Source organism: Branchiostoma floridae, chromosome 1 (genome assembly GCF_000003815.2).
Source record: "Branchiostoma floridae strain S238N-H82 chromosome 1, Bfl_VNyyK, whole genome shotgun sequence".
NCBI classification, from domain to species: Eukaryota; Metazoa; Chordata; class Leptocardii; order Amphioxiformes; family Branchiostomatidae; genus Branchiostoma; species Branchiostoma floridae.
Genome location: NC_049979.1, coordinates 21,617,103 through 21,633,263, shown reverse-complemented (window position 1 = coordinate 21,633,263; position 16,161 = coordinate 21,617,103). Strand labels below are relative to the sequence as shown.

The following is a 16,161-nucleotide window of genomic DNA, read 5'->3' as shown; positions in this document are numbered from 1 at the left end:
TTTATTGCATTAGGTGGATATGACCCGTCAGAAATCGTAGGGATGACCTACTTTGATAAGGCCTTTACTTGATGGTACCTCATACGTTTATGTATCTTGCAATTCGTATAAAGCTTTAACATGGTGCTAATGAGGTCTGTAAGCATCATTAAATCCTCCTAATACCGCAGATATTTTCAACGTTTTGATGTGTTTAGCTCACCTACTACCCTGCATGCAAATTGCATTGCTTGCCCCCCCCCCCCTCCCATTGAATTATGGATCAATCTAATGTCCCGTCTTTGTTTGCCGTAGTCTTGAGGGCTTCAGCCGGGTAACAACAGCAAGGCGCCGCTTGTTCCTCCGCCTGCGCCGCCGTTGATACGCCTGTAGGGGATTCTCCTACTGGGAGTCACGTCACATGAGCCGTTCACCAGTGGCGGCACCTTCGGTGGAAGGGTGGAGCAGTGCACGCTCATGTGAGGCCATTCTGCCGTGAGTATTACTAACGATTTTCTGTTCTACTCCTGTAAGCGACATCCCCCTATGTTGTAATGTCTTAATGTGTATTTCTACACTTAAAACAACTATTTATTTAGGTGTCAACAGCATCCTTCGCTATTGGTAGACACAACCATGCACGAAGCAAACCAATTCCTGCGACTTTCATGATTTGTACGAAACCCACAGGAGATGATGTTGATGACAGATCGGGCTTTGGTGGATTTCTTTGTCAACGGATAAAGATCGATATTAATAAGGAGCTATTAACATCTACGATCTTGGAGTGTATAGGATATGGATTATTAAACAATGTACCATTTTCAGTGTTGGTTTTGTTAGGTACAGCAAACGTGAATGGTCTCATTCTTAGGGTTTATATACTGGTAGGATTGAAAATTGTGCGTAAGCTTCTATGAGGCGTTTCATTATATATAAATTGGGCTTGAATGTACTGATCCCTTTGATAATTGCACAAGACACGTGTGCCTTTTTTGTGTTTCCCCCAAGAGATTCTAGACGCTCATAACAACCAATCGGCCTGCAATAGGGTTAATGAGTCTAGTTGTCAGTAATTGGATGTCATCTTTATACAATTACGTGGCTTTGGTTGTGGGGAACCCATTTCCCAAATTGGATGGGAATATTTCCATGAATTGCATAATATCATTAGCTTGTGTTTCTTTCAAAACAAATATCCAGTTTTATGGGTTTAGGTTAGAATACACTAGGTTTAGCCCTGCCTTCTGTCATCAATCTTGGGCTATATACAGCATTCTACATTAACATCGACAATAGCAAACGGGTCCTGAATACAGTGTAGATTCGTCATACCGGTAAATTCTACCACATGAATTGAACCTCTCTGATTTACCGTGCAATACAGAATTTAGCTTGACTTTACAGGTATGACCTTATTACTTTGAATGTGAAGTCCATGTACGATTACAGGGTAGTAATGAAAGATGTCACCCAGATTCTGGTATATGGTGCAGGTTACTACTATGCCCTCTCCCCAAGTGACCGTACTAAACGACCTGTTTTATGTGGTGTTTATAGCGCGCAACCAGCTGAGGCACATAATATACATCGTGGATAGGCCAAGGCATTAAAGAGATCATTGAATCGCATGGTGATAAAGGCACAGTAAAGTGCATCCCTCTTTCACATCCCCCGTGTGTCCCTTCTGGGATGTTACGCTATGGTGGTTTCTCCTAGCCTCCTTCGCAGATCTGTGGAGAGATGGCGTTTCTCTCTTTCTTTTTCTTTTCTTTTGGGGGGGGGGGGGGGGGGGGGTCAATGTTCCCCCCTAAAAAAAAGGCCCCCCCTCCAGAATTCGGCGAAGGAACTGTTTCCAAGAACACAAGTGCATTTGCGTTTGCATCTGTTCTCCAACGTGTACCACAACAGCACGTCAGTGTTCTAACGATGCCTGCATTACTTTACCGTAAGGCCTCTGGCACATTTTTAACGTTAAATTTGCTTCTAGGAGTCGTGTTTCAAATATTCTCTATCCAAAGAAAGTTGATTGGAATGAGGCGTTCACTTTCTGTTGGATCATGGGGCGTCATGCATACAGTGTATTTCACTCATTAAGAGTTGCCAGCTGTTCTGTTTTTTTTTTAACACGGATGCTGTATAGGAATGACAAATTACCTTTTAGGTCAAACAAACCGCAGCAGACATCGTTCTCAAATTAGCCGAGAAGGCACAACTACCGAGGGTATTTCAGATGGAGCAATGCGTGCATTAATAATGACGTGGCGTGATCTTAAGTAATCCGCGGTTGCCGTTAATTCGTTGCTTTTATCGTTTAATGTGAACACTTGTTTCCAAATGTAATACTTTTACCTGAATGTGAACTTTTGATGTCTATTTGAGAGCAGTGCATGGTGGTGTGTCATTTCGTCAGGAACAAGCGCTAGCAAGTGCTTTACATGTTTACTCTTTACAGTTTACAAGAACGTTATAAGACGTATATAATGGCCTATACACACAGAGGACAAAGGGAGGCCATAACGTGCGATCATTACGCCATAAACGTGACGCCAGACAGGCGAGCTATTAGACCCTCTACGGTATTCTTAGCGGAGTACGTGTTAAAGTGCACAGGTGGCTCCAGATAACCCCGGATTTGCAGGTCTTCTTGTAAGCTTTGCCGAAACGTCTTTTTTTACGCAAATAAAGAATTTGCTTCGCAGCCAGCATTTGAGGAATGGTCAATCCGAAAACAAACGAATCATGGGACCATCAGCAGCTAACAACGCCAACTTGAATCACCATTTTCTTTCCTACAAATTCAAGCTTTACCTTTGATGTGGATGTCAAACTGTACATTGACACTAATTCAGTTGAACTGCCCGCATGTTTCGGCGTAGCTTACGAATGAATCCGGTGATAGTCGGGGACATCCCCAATCACTCGTAAAGTGATTGATAGACTGGCACAATGACCCATCTCTATTACTTTGTCGGTACATAAGAGGGTGGGTCTTTCTGACACGAATGTCAGAGGTAGATACACGATCATCAGATAATAAATGTCCTTGTGAAATTTGGATCATCCTGTCCATCGAATGTTCTTTATGAAAACCACCGGACCGTAACGACGGCAATTTTTATAACAGATCATATACATATTCCGATATCAAAACAATTGAAGTTCAACTTTTTTGATTACGATTCATTCCTAAAGTCACCAAGAGAGCAGATACTATAGGGGATTATATTGAAATACTCTAGAATAAGGCTTCATAAAGTATCTACCCATGCGAAAGTTCAATCTTTAATATTCTGATTCCCTGCAGTCACATGGGTTTAGTTAATGAAAATGGAAAGAAAAAGAAGGTTCAATCAACTAGAAGTCGTAGAACAGCTGAAAGTTCGAACAAAGCCACGTTTCTTCCTGTCCTCTGCACTGTGAATACCAGACCATACAACTCAGATTTGTCTGTAGCCTCTACTATGGAACTCTACTGCAGGTGTCGCGCCCCAAAAGGGCAGATAAAACGGTAAGTTCAGGTCATACGATACCACAATAGTATAACCTGAAGCAAGGTCTCATAAAGTGGCATTGTCAATTTTGGTTGTAGAGTTGCGTCCACGGTTGTGAAAATCTCTTGCTGATTAAAACCCGCATGGGGGGTCAAAAGCACCTGGGAACTTATGCACTTGTATTTGCTGACCATGGCGTCTAGATTGGTTACTCCATATAAATTTATATTTTAACTCAACTTATAACATAAAGGGATTCTAACCGGGATTTACATTATTCAAGTTGACATTGTGCCAAATTGAATGTGAAACGTCAGATAACAAATTAGGACTTTCCTTGTAACCCAAATCTAATGTCAAACAATGCTGTAAATGCAGAAATGTTCGCGGTGGATTAAGGTTCGCGGTTTTCGCGGCGGTCGCTTCACCGCGAATTTAAAACCACCGCGAACATTTTTTCCATAACAGTAAGAGACTACAGTGCATGGTGCTACCGCGAAATTAAAACCACCGCGAAAAGTCCATTTTCCCGCTACCGCGAAATTAAATCCCCGCGAACTTAAATGCATTTACAGTACCACACGTTGTAATGTTACACCCCTTTTTACTACAGTCTCCTGAGTGACCAACGGTTTGACAGATTGATGTCTTTGATGAAAAATGATTCTTTCACGTTTTGTGTGTCATACTTTTATATCATTTGTCATATTTCATTTATGAAATCATGCACGTATGGTCACCAATTTTGGTCCATCCATGTACGGTTGCCTAGCGGAGCGCGGGCATTAAAAAGACATGGTGACAAGGCTTTTCATGGCTTTTGATTCTATCTTGCTGTCCAAACGTTTTTGAAAGCTGGCTCTTTTCGATGTGAATTGCGAGCAGATCACGTCTCAGGGGGTAGCCCAAAGACGCTAGCGCGGAAGAGTTACTCGTATCTGCAGGCTGCAAGATAAGTTGATTTTCTGGCGGCTCCTCTTGGGAAGACGGCAGGCCAACAGGACGGTGATTTATATATTTGTTTGAAAATCTCGAGCTCGAATGGGCGGCGGTTATTCTTCTAATCTGCACCATTGAAAGCACCTGCAGCAGTATTCGCACAATCTTTTCTCTTAAACCCCTCGTGACCAGTAAACCCGAGAACAAGGCATTGTTTTAGGGCTTTCGCTTTTCAAACGATTGATGTATTAGGATAAAGTGTCTCTGCTATGGGACGATAGCGAAGTACATGCTACTTAAATAATTAATCATTATGCCATCGCTTTGGAAGTTTAATTTAAGACCTCTCCCTTTTCTTCCTTGTATGCCAACGGAGATTCAATATGCTCCATAAGAAGCGATTTCTAAGAAATGCAGTTGCAGTAATACTCTATGGCAAATATACCCGCATTGTACCTGCATTTGGCTCAGAAACTCTTATCTTTTTTCCTTAACACTTCAGTTTCAGTTTAAAGAAGTCCGTTCGGCGGGAAGATCGTGACATGTATGTGGAACAGATTTCCTAACTTTGCTGTAAAATCGATGGAATCAATAGAGATGGCGACGCGGAAGTAGGTAGAGGAACATTGGGTCATTTCAAAGAGACTGGTTTATGAATTGACTTCAAAACCAACACAAACGTAAGGGGGGGATTCCACTCAACACATTCAGATATGCATGTACCATAACTGAATGGAATGGCAATAAGCATGTTCACGTATCGAACTGCGCACGGACAAGTTGAAGCTGAAGTCCCCTGAGACATAAACAATACATGTGTGGACATTGTTATGCAAACCGACTGACGGAGATTACATATATCTGGAAATGTTTAAAGCATGGTCAAGACAAAACTGTTTAGAAGCAAGGGGTCTTTACCTTAGACCTTGCGCATGCTCATTTGGGGCCGTGAACTTGCTTATTGTCATGAAATTACGCGCAACAAGTTATTGAGGCTTGGGTTTCCTCAAATTACGCTATTTCCAGCGGCCATTTTAATTCAAATACCACCGTAAAAGCTGTACACCCAGTAAAACTGTTCCTTCATTATCAGGACAGGTTTATTCGAATAAAAGTTGTGTACTCTTCAAAAAGTACGGTGAGATATCAAGTTCAACAAATAAATGCACAGCATGGGCCACACTTTATCTATTGGTATGGGGTACCTTCTTATTGACGCCATTGTTGTATACAATTATTACAATTGGATTAAAAGCGTGGAAGAGGTTTATGCTCATCAGCCGACATTGCCAACATCGCATAATGCTCGGCATCATCCATTTTCCTTTGTTGGTGTAGAAAGCAAAATGCAATCGGTGATTATCTGCTTTTATCAGTACAATTCCACAATATCAATCAAAGCTTGGCTGCCAAACTACTTCATGAGATAGGCACTTGAGATGCAACGCTTTGCATATTTTGTGCGCAGTGGGAAATTACACTTCAGCTCATCGCTTGAAGTTAGATAAGGTAACTTTGCTTAGATATGCATAAACGCTTTAAAACTTTGATTCATTTTCAAATTTCAGGCAATATTAAGGCAGGTAACAACTACAGTGTACTCTCGAATATTTCTCTAACGTCGTAATTCCTTTCCCTCAGAAAATCTAGCATGATGTATGGATGCCCTTATTGTGAAGTCCTAGCAAAATTAGACTATCAATACTGCTGAAATATCTAGTTATAATTCATAAGTTGTTTTGCATGCCTACTTTTGTAGCTGGTATTTGATTCAGGTGCTGTTTTTATATTGTTATTTATGTGCAAGTTTCAAGATGAAGGACGCTGTGTACCATTTTCCTCAATAGGCAATAGAATTGCCGTCTATACATCATAATTACGGTAAAGGTTTTTGCGATTTACGAGTGGTTCCTACTATACCACGCAGATGCTAAAGCATACATCGTTGTGAGATATTGACAGACCCAAGGATATATTGGAAATACAATTGGCTTACGGTGCAATGTGTACGTAAAATGACACGAATGCGGTGCAATAAAAAGCATCACATATGCCAGGAAATTGCCCAATTTCTCCACTAGACTTTGTGTGTTTGTGTTTCCCAGCCCTTAATGTCAGAAGTAAAGTAAGACGAATGTGGTGCAGTATAAAACATAATATGTGCCAGGAAATTGCCCTATTTCTGTATCAGTCTTTGTGTCCCCAGCTGCTATTTCATACGACCAACGCACGAGGTCAAAGTGATGTACGATGCCACTTGTACTGGTGCTAGCTATAAACAGGAAGATTGGCTATTGTAGTTAATATTTTGTGACACAAATTTATCAGGAGTAAAAAATCAAGAGCAACTGCCCCTATGCACTAGCCAGCGCTCAGTTCTCTTGAGATTCTCGAACATACTGAGAACATTCTGTGAATTTAGATATTCTGACAACGCTATTTATATTATTTGCGTTTGATGTTTTCTGAATGAAAAAGGGAAGTGAGACATAACGAAAGCGCAATGACTGCCGTTTCGTGTACTATCATATACATATATATATTTGATATTTTAGAAAATGCTTTGATCTTTTTTTACCAGAGCACCGAGCACCTATGTTATAGTCTCTTTCGAAGAGGCCGCCCAAACCTTTTTTTTTCAATACACACTTGTTCAGAACATTGAAACGTGACATAGACTACTATTAGGACTAAATATGAGCCAGCCTCTTTGATTTCAATTGGATAATCCTCGTAAAAAGATGGTGGAGGGATCTCAATTCTTTGTGCCCTTTATACTCGCAGGCCAATACTTGGAACCGAAAAGCAATACTTGGCTAGCTGACTCAATATCGCCTGACATGCGTGAAATTAGCTCACCCCGCTACTAAAGACCTATGCCGTTTTCTTCACAGAGTGACACGTTAGCATGGATTTTACTTTCTTGTTAAAGAAGGCGAATAAGATTTATCATCAAATATAGTCGTTTCTAAGCACAAATGGAAGCAGATTGGGAAAATGTGCAATATGCACTTCTTATGTTATATATTGTGCAAGAAATACAGTTGGTAAAAACCTCTGGGTCTATTCTCAAGCTGCTGATAGTTGTAACCCTACATGAAATAGTGCAATATTCAAAAAGTGCAATATATTAGTTTTGCTATTTTCTTGTGCAATATGTTTAAAGATTCTTAAAACAGTTTGTATTTCAGCAGTCGGACGCACACAATTGTTCTTTCTGACTATGATATGTCTTACCTTGCGCCCTCTGAACCTCGTAAGTCCAGAAAAAGGGTTGACCTAGGTAATTTAATATGTCTTTCATCTTGTATTTGTATGTCTCAATAAAGACTCAATAAAGATAATTTTGATCTCTATTGTATTGTATTATACAATAATGTGGTGTTACAATGGCATAGGCGTTATAGATATGTGTAATATACGGTGATACATCGTTGGCTCTAAAATCGAACATTTATAATTCATCTATTGATTGGTTAATTAACTAATTGAGTGATTGGTAGACTGACTAGTTAATTGACTTGTGTGAACATGACTACATCATATAGCGTCGCTGTTTACTCTGAAAGCTGTACACATATTTGTGTATTGTTATGCTAATGATTCTGGAAAAATACTTTGTCAAGCTATCGGTTGTTTGACTAATTTAACCAACTTTAAAAGCAAAATAGATGTGCTCATTTTTGGTAATGTCCACGTTTTAATGTACTTTTAAGCTTTATCATTTCATCCCTCCAATCAACCTGAATTTGCCGATTTCAAATCATTGATATTGTACAGAAACAGACGGAGAATGCAGAAAATAGTCCTGACAATAATCGGATTTAACTGACGAAAGCTTGACATTGTTAGAACGTGATAACGCTATCACCAGGCCCACAGATCTGATTTGCAACAGTCTTAACTGCTTACATTAGATCTAGAATCGCGTTATAAAATGTTACGCCACTGCGTCAATAGATAGATATAAAGCATCGGTTTGTGGTATCTCTGGAACTTGGTCCCAGTGCCCATACGTTTTCACGTTATTGAATCTGACACATCATGACGAGATTCAGGTGAGTCTTGTACATTGTCACGGGTCAGCCACGTGCAACCACATTCCATCACTGACTCTTACGATTAATGACCTCATTTATATTCAATGTTTTCCTACTGATCAGAAATGATGCATGAAGAAATTGCCGCGTGATGACACCGCGCCATCGCCCAATTCTTCTCTCCCCCGGTAGTGGTATCTCTCTCATCTTTTGTTGAGGCGCAGTGTTTGAATAGGATAAATCAACAACGTATCTCCTGGAATGCTTTACTGCGGGTAAGCATTTCGTATGTGATATGGATTCATCATGTCTAGGGGAATTCATTTGAAGTGTAGAAGACCGCCTATCTGAAAGTGATCTCCGTTTGTAGGTTGACGCCGCCAGACGAGAGGAAGTGAGATATTACTTTCACCACTTCACGCTGGGCTCTGAACGCCAATGCAGCAAGTCGGCCACTCGCCACCATTTTGCAGGCTGGCAGCAAAGGTTTGTGCCTTTATCAGTTTTCTACCATTTACAATGATTGCTCCACGTGGGTTAAATGGTGTAGGTCTAATATTACATGAGAGACTAAGGAAGGATTAAATATCCTGACCTATAGTTATGCTAGTGAGCGATGGGAAAAACTACCAACCACAGCAAAGCTACCACGAAATCTATCTTTTATAGAACACGCCTTTCTCCTCTTCTAAGGGGATTGTTTGCAATGTTGCCAGAGAATTTCAGAATGTATAGCTCTATTTTAATCGATGCGATATAATGTAAATTACATTTAGATCAGGCTAATAATCGTGCTCATTGAAAGACAGGAATTCTTTGATTCTCCTTAGGAGTGCTTGATGTTTAGTTGGGTTCACTATAGGCTTATTTGTGAACGAACTTGCGTGCATACATTTTAAGCATTCCATTCCTTTTCTGATGTACCCGGGATAAGAACGACGCGCAGAATATCTAGTATTATCCAATAGCGAACATTGAACTTTACATTTTTTTTCATTTAGTGACCAACGGTTGTTCTTGACAACATTTTGCTATGTCAGCACATTTTCTAGTTACGGTTTTCAACTAGGACAAAATTGCTATGCTAAGCTAAGAAGACTATTAGTAAGTGTTACATGTCTGATAGTCCGTATGGAAAATCCTAACATTTCGGTATCTGATGGTTTCTTTATATATAATCTTTATTGCAAACTCATGCCCGAAGGCTAATTGCAAAAATACATGTATGAAAGTACAATGATGATAGTGATACTGAATATATATCTTCTTCATATGTTCCAGTTGGAATGGGACACTACATTACATGTTAATTCATTGCCGTGTGAAAGAAATACGTGAAATATGCAATATCTGATTTAGAATACGTTTTCTGAAACTAAAATACGTTTTCATATGTATTTTTATTATTATCATTATTATCACAGCCTATGTATATCGCCTATATATCAGTGTAAAACGATACCCACGTTACCAACCAAATTATCTACCTTATGTTATGCGGGATAAACGTTTTATAGGTAATGAATGATACATATCTGCCATTCCCTTGATATATCCTATATTACTTTGCAATAACCAGTTTAATCACCGAGATATTGGCAAGCCCCTAATACATACATGGTATACAAAAATCGATTCATTTGCTATCTTTAATTCTGTCATTTGTTTACTTCTCCATGTGCAACATTACTTTAAAATGAGCCTTACTTTGCTCTTTCTGGAATATCTAGCTGTACGTGTTACAGATAAGATGATGATATGTAGGTGTAAAGAGGTAAAAGCTTTTGTAAAATATAAACTGGCTGTGGGTACCTAATGAGACAACCGTCTCCTGGGCTAGTAGTGATAATTTAGGCTACAGATGGTGTATTAAGCCACACGATATGAAGATTTATTTGTGCTCAATGTTGTAATAAAGCTAAGGTTTATTGAGTAGTAGCTCTTTAGGCAAGCTAGGAATGGAGGCTCGGAGATTTCACCGTTTATCGTTGCTGGGGAAAAAATCATAATAAAGGCTCATCTAGAATTTTTCTTCACTTGAGTTGCATGTCAATTCATACTGACAAAAATCTGGTAACAATGGACCTTGTTCAGTCAATGACAAAATGTAGTAGATGCGACCTGAAACGTCTGCCCGTTGTTCAAAATCTATCCAGTTGATTGAGTAACTGCAATCTTGCGTATCGCACTGCATTGATGTCTACCTTTGTTCGACGCAGAAAACTCGGGAGGGGGGTGGTGGGTGGTTGCGCGGTCAGAGGACGCATGTTCTTTGAAAGATGCTTGGTATAGGGGTGAGTACTGGAATAGAAAATCCAGACAGAGGGTCCGGCTAAGGTCCAGACGAACGTGAACTTGGAAACTTGCGGTCTGGACCCTAGGTGGTAGTGGACGTAATAGACATTCTGTCGCCTTTGACACGTGTCTAGGACTGAAAACGTTTAAGGTCAACTGAAAGGGGCCGTCGACGTCTTGAGACAAAGTTTCACTATGGAAATTTGGTAAAAATTACTCTTAACTCTACTTTACTTTGCTCTTGTTATCTTACTGAACCGGTGGTAAGCCCACAACCACGTGAAAGCCTGTTGATATATCATAAAGAAGTTCGTTTTCTTGTCGTTCCAAAATCCGGTCTACTGAATTTTTTTAGGTCCGGTTTTCTCGGACCGTTCGAACACCGAAAATAATGTTTTGTACCGGTACATCATAGCGGTACCCACCCACCCATAATGCTGTAGTTGAATTAAGACAGGATTTCTGTAATGGCGTCTTGGTTTCATTTCTTACTAGAGTGACTGATTCGCCAGTGGCGTAGATTAGGATTGGACTCCAGTCTCGTAAAGGACATTTGCGAATAATGAGTCAGCTTTCTTGATCTGCACGAGCCAATATAGACAAGGCACCGTTTAGTCCCTGAGGATCGCCTCTACTACTTCTTTGGCCTTGAAGTACGCCCGCGGTACAGGGGAGTCCAATTGACAATCAGTCATGATGTAGATATTCCCGAATGGGTCTGAAGAGGGGCATGTGTCTGCCTTAACGCCCGGCTATGAATCTATTAATTGGTGCATAACGATATGAATTAGCATATTCATAATTAGCTATGTTTCATTGAGTCACCGATGTACAGGCAATTACACTGTGCTAAATTAGCTACAAATTAGCTAAAGCTGTAAATCCTGTGTCGGAATACAGATTCATTCTTGTTTATTTTTTCTTGAGTATGATTGTATCCGCGTATTTTTAGAATCCATGGAAAACTAATCCGTCCAAGCAATGCTTAACGTTTACGCAAAACATATTGAGTTTTCGAACCCTGCAGTATGGCGAGCCTGCCGGTAGATGGCGTTGGTCTTGTCTATACATTCCGCATAACTGAATATATTCATCTACAAAATGCTGTGAAGTTGCTACTTCATCATGGACTTATAGGTACGGATTTTCTAACCTAATAATAGTGACAGTAGCGATTTTTTCCATCGCTCCTGACGCCCGGTATAGCCACGAGACGTGAGCTTTGGGGAAATAGTTATTACCTTTAATCAAGCACCAATCCTACGCTCTACTGGGTTGATTCATATTTAATCCTTCACGGATTCCTTCGACCTTTATTCGTGGTAAAAAGCTGATCAGATAAAACGTTGAACCTGGTCTATATATCAGTCACTGTGGCGGCACCATTTTATTGGTGGGAACAAAAAAAGATAAAAAATAAGACCATCTCTCTCTTCATCACACATATCATTTCAGTGATGAATGGATGTATTTTCAGAATTGAAGTGAATTCACACAAGTGAATTCAAGTAACACAATTTTGGAGGTCAAAATCAAAACAAGTTATAAAAATGATAAAGTGTTCTTTTGCAAAGATCGATCAGCTATAAGGCCGAGACATCTTGTATCCGTCAATTGGACATGTAGTTCCGCTTCTGGATAAAATTGTTCAATCAACCGTCCGGGTACATTTTGAAAAATGCTTACAATGCTTCTAGTATTGATTATTATTGGTAAGGTAGACACGTCGTTGGCACATATAAAGAAGAGAAGAAAAAAAGACTGTGACAGTCGTTATGATTTGCGATTATTTTGTATTATCTATGATATCTAAACCTTATGCTTATTTTTTAAAAAATCAGGGAAGGAGAACATACTGTTTTTGCAACGGTTCTTCCTCTTCAGTTCTAGGTAAATAATTTTGATAATTTTAAGGTCAATGATCTTGCCCAAGGAAGCAGACACCATGTTGTGTTTAGCTCCAATATCTAGCAAGTGGCAGGACAGAGCTATATGAGACAGTCATCATATACATATGGCTGGGTCTGAGTGAGAATAGATAGAACAGTAGTGTCTTAGGCTAGACATTATGCATTTGCTTGCAAATGCTACCTTTCTACACGTTTATAACCTCTTAGATTAAGTAAATAAAAGAAGTTGCAGGGTGCAGAGCCTGTTAGATTTCTTAAAGAGTATTTGGTTATGGTCCTTAGGCAGGTATTAATGAAACAGCATGGGCGTTTTGGTTTGTCACCTTACATCTTATCAAGGCGTGAAGTACCGATCACATGGTACACTGATGGGGTGTGTGTGTGTGCAAGAACTAATTACACCAACAAGACTGATGTTCCAGTCTTATGCCATAGAGAACGACACACAGTGGAGTATTCATCATCTGCATGATTGTGCGGATCTCACCACTGGGTGTCATCATTGTCCCGATGTGTCGCATATCCACATTAGCGACGCTGATTGCGACAGTTACATGAGAGCTGTTTGTTCCTCGTCGTATGCCGGTTTTGTACGCTCTGTGCCGACTCCCATTTCTCCATTAATAATTTGATGATGCACCACGCTGGTCTGTTTAATGTCATACAAAATACGTGTGTCTCTGATCCTTCTTGGTACTCAAACTTTGAAATGCGTGGCTGTACTATGCTATATGTAGATGTCGTACGCACTTTGTATGCATGCAACAGCTCAAAAGTGTAATAAATGACATAATTATAAGCAGATGGCAATCCGAATACTGTATAAACATTATGGGAAAACTGGTTTTGCACCACCGGGGAATGCTCTGTTAACAAAGCTCCAACATTATTAGGATAAGTGAACCTTCTGAGGCCAAGGGCAAGCACAAAAAACAACAAAACATTGAAAAGCTCATACCTCTGTAAAATGTGGAGTTTTAGTGACTATCTTGTTAAATTCATTATTGTGAATATAGGGATATTTCTGTGTTCGAATTTTCCCATTGGCTCCCATAATGCAGTAGACATTCATAAGAGTAGGAAATTGAAGAATTGAAGAAAAGAAATGACCTTTGATAACCTATTTTGGGATCTTTGACCTAACTTCCTGTCAGTGTCTCAGCTTGTTTGGTGCAAGGCACGTGAACAAAAAGGGGAGAAACACACAAAAACAAAAGACCAGCCTCCCGTTTCACTATGTAACAAACAGTTCTAATTTTCATACACTCCCACAACTTTCACATCCTAAAAAAAACTAGTATCTGGACACTGCAGACTTTGAAGTTTAGCTATCCAAGACAAATGGACAATCGCCTTTACTGCATTGAACGGTTCGTTTGGAATAGATGGAAATCAACGGCTGGAAAATCCTCGCCATAGGCCGGGCTATGCATAATTAATCACTTGATGAGTTTGAGCGGACTGCTGAGGGGGCCATAATGTTAAACATTGACGCTAAAAGCTGATATTTCTCCCGCAGGGCATCAATAACCGTTTACCGATGTCAACGCAATTGACCTTGGGAAATATGAAACCGCATGTTCGGCGCTCAGGGTTGTTTCCTAGCGTATGTCAACTGTCATCTCGAGCGTTAGTGAACCGTGGCACCATTGTCGGTCCTACCCTGATGTAATCGAAGCGGAACACATCAGGTGTGCCTCAATAATGTGCAAGTACCAGAGGGATAGGGTCGGGGCATCGGTAATAATTATCGCAATAATTCGTCCCTGATCCTCCAAATTGGGAAGGGGGACGGGTAATTTGGTTGCGGACAAAGTTGCCACGGTCCATTTCTCTGGATTACCATCGCCACCTATCATGCTGCCAGTACTTAGAGCTTTAAGGTGGAGGAATTCGTACATAAAATGACCTTCCCTATAAGGTGTAGTGTGTCATGGGTGGTAAAAGAGCCAAGTTACTAAGATCCCTAAGAACTTGCAATGACATTTTTGAACGTCTTTCAAAACCCCAGCCAGACACTCAAATTGGCGTGTTCTTCCATACAAACGTTTCGTAAAGGGGTACAAGAGCATCAGCAAAGAGAGCAGGAGTTCGAGGATTTCATACCTCTGCAATGTATTTAGATTCTCTCTTCCTTTTAATCATTGATATTGCTAATGATATTCAGGAAATGTGTACATGCATATCAACGTACTTTTAAACTGTGCAAATACTAACAAAACGGATCAATAACAGTACGTTCCGATGAATTAGTAGACTCTTCCATTGACCCCTTAACCTGGAATGTCTTTCAATCATTAGACATGGTTGACAAATGACTTATTTTGCCATATACGAACTGAACTGAACTGATAAACTCCTCTTCTTGTCCCTCCCAAAACTCTCAAATTTGCCCTTTACTTCCTGTCCCTCTGTGGTGGTAAGCTGAGGCGTGCACAGTATTCTGAAATAACTGAGGGAACACCAACAAACACGGCGAAAATATTAACGAAAGTGACAAGCCCTATGGCAACATCAGGTACTAACTTTTGTTACGTTCCCTGGAGGACACGGGCTGTATGTGCACGTCTTATGTGAGATCTGCTGGCCGACTGTGGCAATCGATGAATGCAACGAAACAGAAATCTTTTCCTTTATTAGGTGCTTGTTTTTTTGTAAGACATTTATGCTGTATTTCTGAGTTGTGTACAGCATTCTGAGATCTGAAAGAGATCTGTCTTTTCACTACTTTTCCCTTGACATTTACGTCGTTACTGACTTTTCCATGGGTCCGCAGGGGACTATATAGCTTTTTATAAATTGTGCACCAATCCATCTCCGAGAAGTCGAAATAATAGCCCTATGCCTCCTCCAACAAGAGAACCATTTCCTGCCTTGTCGGGTCGGCGCCAGAGAGCAATTTACTTCCAAGGAGACTCGTGTTTCGACTGTACTGGACTTGCACAGAAGGTGACCACAAGTACTTTATTGGCTAGTCTCAATCTCCTTTTTTGGCGTCCAATGCCTAGTGTCTGGAATAGTGGACAAGAGATGTTAAGGTCATTGATGTAATTCCTGGAATTCATGGTTATACGTTGTATCTCTGGGAATGGGATTCCACACGAACTTTAGCACTCCACCCAGGTGTAAAACTGGATATATTTAACTTCGGTTTCGGATGTGAAATACGCTGGAAGAAGAGGGAGGGGCTCCGCTTTCCAATACCAAGTCCTAGATACAGTGGATGGACAAAATGGCCCTACGGTCTCAAAAAGGGAGGACTGTATATACCTTTATCTCAATCGCAAATGATATACGTATGGTCGGATCATGCAAAGCAACTGTTCGAGGTAAAACTTTGCATCAAATATATTGCAAAGATCTTGGAGGTCTCTCTTACTAAACGTAATTAACAAAAAATTGAAGTAATTATCCTTAGTCTTACATAAAGTTTTTCTTTAAGTAGAACCTTCTAGGAACTAAACTTTATTTGTTAATTTCTAAGAATCATACAGTCCTAAGAGA

The 16,161-nt window shown here is 40.2% G+C and overlaps 1 protein-coding gene across 2 annotated transcripts in view; it reads left to right on the top strand.

Moving 5' to 3' along the window:
• Positions 1-329: 329 nt before the first annotated feature.
• The window catches only part of LOC118426394 (angiopoietin-related protein 7-like), a 59,540-nt gene continuing 43,708 nt past the window's right edge, over positions 330-16,161 (top strand). Inside the window, exons 1-2 of one of the 2 annotated variants that reach the window (XM_035835770.1) lie at positions 330-474; positions 8,823-8,938. The gene's annotated coding sequence lies outside the window, so the exon portion shown is untranslated. Of the gene's footprint in view, positions 475-8,580; positions 8,728-8,822; positions 8,939-16,161 lie in introns of those variants that run through there. The other variant, XM_035835760.1, reaches the window with a different exon arrangement.